The sequence below is a fragment of the Palaemon carinicauda genome, chromosome 17 (assembly GCF_036898095.1).
Source record: "Palaemon carinicauda isolate YSFRI2023 chromosome 17, ASM3689809v2, whole genome shotgun sequence".
Classification (NCBI taxonomy): Eukaryota; Metazoa; Arthropoda; class Malacostraca; order Decapoda; family Palaemonidae; genus Palaemon; species Palaemon carinicauda.
This window is the reverse complement of record NC_090741.1, coordinates 21,362,363-21,373,756: the sequence shown is the minus strand read 5'-3', so window position 1 is coordinate 21,373,756 and position 11,394 is coordinate 21,362,363.

Genomic DNA, 11,394 nt, shown 5'->3' with positions numbered 1-11,394 from the left:
TCTATCGTGCAAAGGAGTCTCTTAGAGGTAGGCATTACATACGCATATTATTATTATTATTATTATTATTATTATTATTATTATTATTATTATTATTAAGCTACAACCCTAGTTGGAAAAAGGATGCTATAAGCCCAGGGGCCCCAACTGGGAAAATAGTCTAGTGAGGAAAGGAAACAAGGAAAAATAAGATATTCTAAGAACGGTAACATTAAAACAAATATCTCCTATATAAGCTATAAAAACTTTAACAAAACAAAAGGATGAGAATAAAATAGAATCGTGTGCCCGAGTTTAGCCTCAAGCAAGAGGATGTACTAAAAGAGACTGAGGTATCACTATCAGTCCTGCATAGGAGTCTCCTAGAAGTAGGGTAGCAGGTCAGACTTTTCCAGTTGTATTCCTTGATTAAACTGGGACAAGGAATCTCTAAATTCTGCTTCCTATCGTACCGAGGGACTATTAGGGTTAACCTAGCATCCTACGGAGGTAAGTAACAATGCTACTATCCCTCCACCGTATGACAAAACAGAAGGCCTCATGATTCCCCCCAGAAGAAGCATTCTTGCGCTTATCTTTGAAAGATGTGAGTAGAGGATAATTGATTCTGCTGGTTCTTGCAATGTCCACATATCTACAGACAAAATAGTCCTTAATTGACCTACTCCATGAGACCAATAATGGTGGACAAGTTATCTGCATAGATAATACACAACTGTGATTTCTTTATGGTCTCGACAAGTGATAACAAACTTGCTACTGGCATGCATAGCAGGCATTTTCTCTGAGACACTTGTTAAATGACATAAACATTTCTTTTTTCGTGATAGAGGAGGATATCATGAATGATTCCATAATGCATACCCTTCAAAACAGCTTTCATATTCTACTTTTCAGACTTGCTAAGGATGCATTGTCATAAGGAACCAGCCTTGATTTCCTAATTCAATATATCTCATAAATCAATGGAGATGGCAATAGAGTTATCATAACTGTATATTCAGACTCGAATTAGTAGAAAAGGTTAAATACTGTTGCTTAAGTCGTATGCTTGAATTAATAAAGCTAACTGCCTAGGCGTCTGGGACACCTTCAGGATCTCTTTGTTGACAGCATTAAAGAGGGGCAGAAACTTGAGAAGTTGGTCATTCATGGTCAGGGGATTCTTGTTTTTGTTAACGTAAATTGGTGACTTCACTGTCCTTCATGGCCAGTAATCCTCAATGCTAGGTATATATATGGTGCCATTGTAAAATGTAATTTCTATTAACAACAATATTTTAGTGATGTCAGTGGAGAAGGCCGCCTATAAATCCTTTTGTTTGGCATAGAGATTCGTTTAGTAAACAATAATCTCCACAAGAGACAGTGTAATCTGGTTCCAAAAACCTTTGTATGTGGAAGGGGTGGATACTGGGGTGGGGTGGACGAGTTCTGGAAGGTCAAGACAGCTATTGTTATCTTCATACACACTACTGTTCCGCGGGTTTGGCACCAGTGCTCTTGGACCTCTTCACTCATGGAGTGGGTGACCAGCACTAGGGGGTGCTCATATGGGTCATAGAAGCCGTTGAAATAAAACAAGGCAAGTGACCTACTTTACGGTGATAATTAGGTAGGCACTATAATAAACACATTTACAATGTTCATGAAAGTTAGTAATCCAAAATGCAATCAGTAAGCTATATAAATCAACAGTTTTAAATCACCAATAGCAGGTTATGGTAAGAGCTTTCCTTCATTTATATTGTACCAACTGCTTGTCACACGTTCGTACATAGTTAATTTTGTGCTTGTATCTTCGCTCTCCCCTCGCACTAAAAAGAACCTGAAAAAAACATGACTTGTTTCTCCTCTGTAACATTGTCTGTTTTTTTAACATGAAAATTCTTGTTACCTTGAACTTTTGTATCTAAAGGACAGTGTTCTATAATAAAGTCACTCAGTTGTTTTCAACTTGCCTTTGAGTCACAACGTTCTCTCGGCCCGACACATTGGTGACCCCGGAAGTCAACTCGCTCCTCCCGCCTTCCACCCCCACCCCCTCGCCCCTCCATCGTTGGTACCATGGAGGAATCTAAGGAATTTGTTGCTGCGACTCCCCCATTGAAACTTTCATTATTCGCCAGCGGAGAAGCGTTTGCTTGGTTTCAGCGCGCAGAAGTCCATTTTCGCATCAAGGGCGTGACTCGCTCAACCACCAAAGCAGATTATGTTCTCGCGGCGATACCCGAGGACACCTTCCCAGAAATATCTGACTGGTTTTGTGAACAAGGAGACACCCCAATAGCGTATGACGCCTTCAAAACATACCTTCTGCAGCAGTACTCGCCGTCGCCAGCCGCCCGTATAGCAAAGCTTTTTCAGCTCTCGCAACTACCGTTGGGGGCCAAAGGGCTTCGCTCGCCCTCAGGGAAATGACCAGTATCGTTCGCCTGTAACCTGCCGCGGACGGCTCTCCTCGTGAGGTGAACCTTTTTCGTGCCCTATGGATACGCCGTTTACTCGGACCTATACGCGCTGCCATACCCGATGTCGATAGTTTACCCATAAATGAGTTGATGACCAAAGCCGACGCCCTTATGGATAGCCACTTCAAGACCTCCATCAACGCCTCGACCACTGACGAAGAGGACGCTTATTTAACGTCACCCGAAGCTGACGTGAAGGCCGTAGGACATACACGCCTACTCCATGACGTGCCGAAGCAGCAACAAAGCCACCCACCACCCGCCACTCGCTCGCGCTCCAACCAATGACTTCTACAGCCGCTTACTACCTCCCATCCACTGCAGTTTTGCTACTATTACTTCAGATTCGGGGCAACCGCGAAGAAATGTGCCAAGGAATGTCAGTGGCCAAAAAACGTGTAAGTAGGCTATCGCTCGTGGCAGTGGCCTCCCGTGTTTCTAATCTTTTCTTTTTACATGATGCAGGAACGGGCGTGCGATTTTTGGTAGACACGGGTGCTTGTCGTTCTCTTTTGCCAAGGGAACTCTTCAAGACACGACGTAGTCTGTGTACGTCTGCCGACGTCCGCTTGGTAGCTGCCAACGGATCTGCGATACCCACCTACAGTTACGAGAACCTCACATTATTGTTCGGAAACGGTAAATTTAATTGAAAGTTTTTCGTTGCTGACGTCACATTGCCAATCCTCGGTATGGATTTCCTCTCTTATTTCCACCTTCTGGTTGATGTCGCCCACCGACGATTGATCAACGCAGACTCGTACTTGTCAACACCTCTTCAACCCGCCCCCTACAACCTCGCTCCCCACTTCAGAGCACCCACGTATGCCTACGCCCACCTCCTCACGTTGTACCCAAAAGTTTTCCGTCCAGAATTTCACAAACGCCCACGGCTCCTGCCAAGCACAGTATTTATCACCATATCAAGACGACGGGACCCCCAGTCTTCGCAAAATTCAGAAGTCTGGCACCGGAACGATTGGCAGCCGCCAAACAGACGTTCGCTGAAATGGAGGAAAGGGGCCTTTGTCAAAAGGGCTCCAGCCCATGGTCGCCACCCTTACGTATCATTCTAAAGAAAGATGGCTCCCTCCGTCCGTGCGGGGATTACAGGCGCCTGAACATGCAAACAGAACCGGATCACTACCCCCTCCCAAACATTCCTGACGTGACCTCCTACCTGCACAAAGCGAAGGTTTTCTCTACGCTCGACCTCCAGAAGGGGTATTGTCAGGTGCCTATGAACCCAGAAGACATCCCCAAGACCGCCATCACCACTCCGTTTGGTACATATACTTTCAATTACTCCTGTTTTGGCCTTCGTAATTCTGGGGCCACATTTCAATGTCTCATGGATGGCATCTTAGGGGACCTCCCCTTCTGTGTATGTTATGTGGACGACATACTTGTGATCTCCTCCTCAAAAGAGGAACACCTCAGTCACCTGCGCATCGTGCTCAACCGCCTGCAACAAAACGGCCTTGTAGTCCGGTATGACAAGTGTACCTTTGGCACCAACGAAGTGTCGTTCTTAGGGCACCGCATCACTCCCGAAGGAGTCCATCCCCTCTCTGAGAAGTTAGCAGCCGTTCAGGACTTCCCCGTGCCCTCGACCGTCAAAGCTCTGCAGGAATATTTGGGCATGATCAACTATTATCACCGTTTTCTGCCAGCCATTGCTGCCACTCTTGCTCCCCTCTACGCCTCCCACAAGGGCAAGGCAAAGGACCTGAAGTGGGGTCCCTTCAAGAAGCAGCCTTCTGCAATGCAAAGAAGGCCCTATCATCTGCTGCTGCTCTCACTTTTCCTATCCCACATGCCCCTCTCCTTCTCTCCACCAATGCCAGCGATGTCCCAATTGGTGCAGTACTCGAGCAGGTGGTCAACGGCTTGCCCCGCCCATTGGCCTTCTTCAGCAGAAAACTGTCCAAGGTAGAATCAGGTTATTCTACCTTCGATCGCGAATTGCTGGCGGTGCACTTGGCTATCCGTCACTTTCGCCATTTCTTAGAAGGACCGCCCTTCGTCATTTGCACAGACCACCACGCCTTCACTCGAGAGTCTGACGCCTGGTCTGCCCGTCAACGTCGACATGTCTCCGCCGTGGCTGAATACAATTGCACCCTTCAATACGTCCCTGAGAAAATGAATCCCGTTGCCGATGCCCTGTCAAGAAACACGTTGGCTGCCATTCAACTGTGATTGGATTACAACGCCCTGGATGAAGCCCAACGACAGGATCCAGAGTATCAAGCATGTAGGACATCCTGCACGTCCTTCCGTTGGGAAGACTTCCCCCTCAAAGACTCCAACACCACCCTCCTCTGTGACGTCAGTACTGGTAGACGGCGACCTTGGATCCCTGCTCCCATTCGCCGGCAGATGTTTGATTTCATTCACGGCTTTTCACATCCCTCGTGCTGTTCTACTACACAGCTGCTGAAGACGAAGTTCATGAGTCAGAACCTTTTCTCGGCCTGTCACAATATCCAGGAAAAAAACAGCGTCTATGGTATTGTTATTCATATCTTAGAAAACGTCATCATCAACGTCAATATCGCTCTCATAGCCATCATTACATGAGTAGAAACTCCTTGATGGAAGCTGAAATAAACAAAAAACCTTGCTTATTTTCATTGCTGTCATATAAATATTACTAAATAGCCAACCATGACGGCCTGTGAAGAAAGTGAATATTTTTTTAATTTTTTTTCTTATCTAATAAAAATCACTTTGCTAATGATAATGTACAAAAATGTATTATAAGATAGTAAACTATACTAACATAACAATTTAATATTTTCATTACACCCATCCATAAATAGAATGTAAATTTACACCATGTGGGCCACAGCAATGTCCTATTTACAAAGGGAATGATTTGTTAATTTTGATTTTATAAATTCCATTTTAAAAATAGAAATGGCACAAGAAAGCATCATATGCCACTAGGTTATACAAACATAGCAGCAATATCTTAATAATTCCACAATAACTATCAACAACTGAATGTAAATGTGCACCATTTAGGCCACACAGTGAGTATTTTGTCTATTTTTGTTTAATAAACTCCTTTTTCACATTACAAGAAAACACTAGAAGTCATTGTATATCACTGGGATATACTAACATAACAACAATTTCCAAATATTTCTACTATAAACATCAATACTTCCCCGTAGTCCAGGAAGCTCTGTCCTTCAAAGCCTAACGCGGTTTCTCACAGTTAGTGCTCCTCAGCCACAGTATAACTCAAGTAAGAGTTTAAGATTTCAGAGCAGGAAATGGAGAGAGTATTAAGATGAGACAGCAATATTTCAAAGAAAAAATAATTAATTTATAAACGATGATTGGTAGCCCAGTCTTCAAAACCGGAAGTTTGATTGGACACTATTATTTCCAGAAGAAATTATCTTACCTCATAGTATTTCTAATACCGAAAAAAGCATCAAGTCTAGTCCTATTCACGTAAAGATGACTGAATAAACACAACCTGTAAGTTGAACAATTGTTTTACTTCTCTATGACACTCTCGTATCAATATGATGTGTTACATTATTTTTGACGTTTATTTTAGATTTCACCAACTCTCTTTGGAGCCAATAAAGTTCCTTTCAAAAACGACAACACCTAAAAGAGCACCTCACTGGTTCAGCTTTAAGAAATTTTGGAGATTTAGACGGAATCTATCAAGACATTGATCCAATGTTTTTTTTTTTTTTTTTTTTTTTTTTTTTTTTTTTTTTTTTTTTTTCTTCTAAAAGAATACTAATAAATGCAGATTATTTTTTCCCTGGTACGGACAAGTAGAAAAGAGGTATCCAAAAAGTAAGAGTTTGTTCATCGTTTTGGGATCTGAAAGTCATCTGTTGTATACAAACTGATTTTTACTAAAGTTTCAATCTGTCATTTCGAGGCAAAAAAATTATTTATTTATTCGTCCGTTCCTTGTCTCTGTAAGTCCCTCTTTTGTTTTCATTGCTGCCTTCATCTCTCTCTCTTTATATTTCATTTCATGGATCGATTTCTTTATTTCGTTTAGTGGTAATTCTTCCCACTAATGATTTCTTCAAAGGATAAAATTAGAGACAGTTTTCTGAGTTGTCTGTCAAAGGATGAAGTAACAACAGAATCTCCTCTTTAGGAACAGCTTATGAATTTTTGACTGAGAAATAATCCGATGAAATACCTGTATAATTTTCAAATTACTAATGAAGCTAGTGAATTTGGGCAGAATACATATCCATTTTACTGCTTTATCAAAAGGAATTATCTTTTGTAATGAAATCACTGAATTCATATTAATCCAAGGCTCCCTACAGTTAAAAAGTTCATCTTATTAACAAATATATAATTAGAACATTTACAAGGAATTGATTTTACTTCTAATTGCTAGACTTCTATACAGCATTAAAAAGTTCGTCCAATAAAAACTCATGTACTTTTTTGTTGGTTATTCTGTGGCAGGATTTTTCTTCATTTACTTGATCACATCCCCCTTGCTCCATTATACTGCGATAAAGTATTTTACGATCTATAGTTCTAAATTGTTTTATTTTGTCTCTATTCATTTATGCATTCTTCTTGAAAGTATCAGAATTCACAGGGGGGTACCTAATTTTGGGTGCATTTATTATTTATAAACTCATAAACACCTTTTAATTTCCAGTATTGCCCTACTCCTATTTCCCGTTTCACCAACAGCAAAGTATATGGATACCTTATTTTATGTGCGCATGGCAGCTTCAGTGTTTCGCTGATGTCAAGTGGAAATAAGTAGGAAATATCGCATTTCCCTCAAAAGTAATTCTGCAGCAGGTAAAGCTGTGTGTCTTTATTTATTTGACTTTTTTATCCATAGCATAAAAGATAAATACCTATGGGATAAACCCCCATTGCATATTATAATGCAAAAGTTTAAATAGAATTATGATGCCCTAATCGAATCATAAGTTTTCCATATGAGATGGAATGATATTTATGTAACCTGCACTAATATATATATATATATATATATATATATATATATATATATATATATATATATATATATATATATATATATATATATATATATATATATATATATATATATATATATATATATATATATATATATATATATATATATATATATATATATATATATATATATATATATATATTTTGGGCTCAAGCCATGTCGTCCTGATGGAAGTTCCTATAGGGTAGCTTCCTAGGGTATATTACAACTACGGCAATATTCCCAGAGAATTTACCTTAAGGTACCAGAATTCTAACTCCTGGAGCGAGTATCCCTCGTGAAAGGGATATCGCGACATATCAGAGGACGTATTCTTGACACGCCACATGGCAATCTACATCCTGGACCGAGATTTCGTCTCGTAGGAGGTGATTGGCGTGATACGAATTCGGGAAAGAAAAAGGGGGGCCGCTCCCAAGGCTTCCCTATCCTCCGATTCGTATGCGTGCCTGGTGCCAATCCTGGCGCCATCTGTATTCCTTTTTGCGTAGCTTAACAACTCGGTGTTTTTTCCTGTGTTTCTCGCAAATCTTGGATTTATTCTACTTTTTCATGGCTTCTCTGTCTTCGTTGGCCTCTGATAAGTTGAGTATAATGTCTTTTATGTATAAATGTAGGCTCTTGGTAAAATTTTGAGTGATTAATAGGATTAATCTTTGATAAAAGAGCCGTAGCCTACCAGAGGCATCCTGGACGCTGTCGCTCGCTAGGTATAAATTTAGTTAGTCAGAGCAACATTCCTGGTTGTTTTGCTTTAATAAATTTTAGCTATTTAGCATTACATAGGATTTCCTTTCGTTCTTAGTATTATTTGGCGAAGTATTCGCCATTCTGGCCTACGCTAGGCAATGTAGCCTAGTCGTTTGGTCCTAGTACTTCATGCATGATTTTGGTTTTTCCGAGTGTAATTAAAATTTTATTGAAGCTTTAGGCTATATTTTATACATTTAAGACTGTGTGGAATATTTCCAAGATAGTATACGAGTGAGTTTCGGTGATTTAGGTAATCGATTCTCTTGGTGCCTAGGCTAGTTGCTTATGGAGCCTTAGTATACTTTATCATACTCCTCGGTTGCTTTCTTTTCTTCGGAGAAGGTATGCAATCCCTTTCCCTCTGTTTAAGCCTCGGGCTTATCCCTAAGTGGTTTTTTCCGAATTTATTTTCGATAAAACTATACTGGGGTGTTACTGTACCTTCCTGTTCCTGTAGTATGGTTCATGAGGGACAGAACAACAGAGTTTTTTAGTGTGAGTCTGTGTTGTCTGGCTTGGGGCAGAGTCCCCCTCACTGGCCTGACACAGACAAAGGGAGCTTAGCTCCCTTAGGTCACTACCGAAGGTTTCTGTGGATATGATTCCTTCTTTTGTGATCTACCAGACTAGTCCTTGTTGCTGTTCTCGGGGGAGGATAAGTTTCTTTCCCTAGGAGTAGCAACACCTTCCTTGCTTTGGTGCTCTGGGAGCTGGCAAGTATTGCTGGCCTTCCCCCTTAGATCTCCCTTAGGCTAAGATAAGTTTCTTGGCTGCGGGTGATCTGTCACTAATGCAAGGTTGGTAGGACCCTCTTGTCCCTTCCCCCTCTTTCTCCGTAATGGCCTAGCCATTACTGTACTGTATGTCGTTCTACATCTGGACCTAGTATAGGTTAGGATGTGGAATTGACTCAGCCCCTTGCCGGCCGGCAGAGCTGCTGGCCGGCAAGGGTCTTATGTTTTCGAGTGCTGCCCGGACCTCTCTTGGTCCCTCATCCATGCCTGCCTGTAGAGCCAGACGGCATTGGTCAGGAAGCCTGAGTTAGGTTCTCCCCTTCCTTATATGCACTCTTTCGGTTGCCGGGCTTGGAGGTTGTGTACACTCTTATCCCGGCATCCATTCTATTTTTCTTTTAGTGCTGTACCTGACCCGGCTGCCGGCCTATGAGGCTGGCAGCCGGGCAGGTGTAGTCCTCTGGTTCTTTTGCTGCCGGCTGGCATCGGTCTTGTACCTTTGCCGGCCGGCTTATGTCAGTCCTTGTCTGCCGGTCACCAAGAGTAGCTGGGTACTACCTTGTGTAGTTGCTGGCCGGCAGCCATTGCCGGCCAACATTGCCTGTTACCGGCCGGCAGTTGCTGCCGACCGGCACATGCATTTGAACCAGAGTGCTGCCGCCTTATAGCTGTTAAGTAGTATACTTTAAAGCTAGTTAGGGTGTGTGCCGGCCGGCAAAGGCAGGCCGGCACGCATCCCCTTATACTCTACTAGTATTCTTCAGTATAACATATACAGTAAGAAGAAAACTATGGTAAGGGTTTTGGTACAGCACTGTGTCTTCTAACACTATTGTGTTTTCTCACATATCCCTTTGCTGTTGCCCTACAGATAGGAAAGTGAGTTCTTTCCTGTCTATTATCCAGGATTTTAAAATCATTGCTTAGGTGTGAGCTCCACCTGTTTCCTCTGGAAACCTTGCATTGGTTACTCTAGAAGAGATTAACCATTTTGATTTTATTATCTGGAAGGCTGCAACAATGGGTTGTGAGGGAAACACAAGTGTGTGTCTTTCCTTTATGAATTGTTATGCTATACTATGCATATCCAGTGATACATAGTTCACTTGATACTCATGGAAATTTCTTCTCTTTACAGAAGGACACTCCGAAGAGCGGAATTGCTTTCTGCAACGTCCGCAGCAAGAACCTCTGCGAACATGAGTTTTGTAGGAGACACGCAGCATACGCTGTCTCCAAGGATGATCTCCGGTATTGGGACCCTCAGGTATGTACTGTGTGCACTAACCTGATTACTGAGACCTTTAATTCCCCTAGGACAGAGGAATCAAGGGATATAGTTAGGAAGAAGCTTCGTACCTGGGTAAGGGGCTTCCAAAAGAACACTTCTGGCCCTTATCTTCCAAGTGAGAAGATGAGGGCGTATCTTTTCCCTAAGGCATCAGCTGATGCAGTGATTCCCCAGCCTCCTCCAACATTTGGGTAAAAGACCTTTTCCCTAAGTTCAGATCCAGGTGGATGCTGAAGTCGCGGTCGCGATGCAAGACATCCAGTTAGAAGACAGGATGTCTGATGTGGACGGGTGTCGGGAGAAAGACCTCCTGGCAGAAGCCCATGACGAAGTTCAAGCCCCAGACGTTGTAGAGGTAGGCGTCGACGAGGTGTCGGCTACTCCGGTTCAAATTCCGGAGCCTATTCCCTCTATATCGGCCGGTCTCCCAGTAGAGCTGGGACAGGCCCTCTCTTCTATTGTTGGAATGATCCAACAAATGCAGAAGGAGAATCAGGAGAAGGCGGCTGCAATGGAACTGCGAATGCAGTGCCTTGCAGAATCACATGGGCCCCAGAAAAAGCTCAATGTGAAAGACCTTCCCTTGTGCTCAGATGCTAACCCATGGAGGTATGCTGAGCACATGCCGATGACGACTGGAAAGATAGTCTTCTCGGATAAGCTGGGCTCAGTTCCCCTGGAGGAGGTGGAATTCTGGCCCAGCAAGGCATCATATCCGGACTGTTATGTCCGGCTGAGGAAGGAACCAGCTTCAAAGGAGGAGACAGAGCCGAAGGAGGTCATAGTGATTGACCATGCTAAGGCTCAAGCTCTACTTTCATCCTCGATGAAAGAGAGGGGCTTCTCTAACTCAAAGGTAGCCGCATTGAATAGGAAGCTCCCTTCCTTTTTGTCCTCGCCTACTAGAACCTTCCCCTTTTTCCAGAAAGGGTTTCTGGCTGTACTAAAAGCAGTCGAGGCAGGCAAGCCTTGCACCTCCCTGGAGGAGTGTAAACCCTTGTCGCTGGCCCTGCCTATGGACCACAAAAACTGGAAGGACGTCCATCTTACGTTCTCAGTTGGAAAGTTGGAGGCTGATATTGCTGGACGTCAGTTCGGCGAGGACCTCCCTAGCTCTCTGAC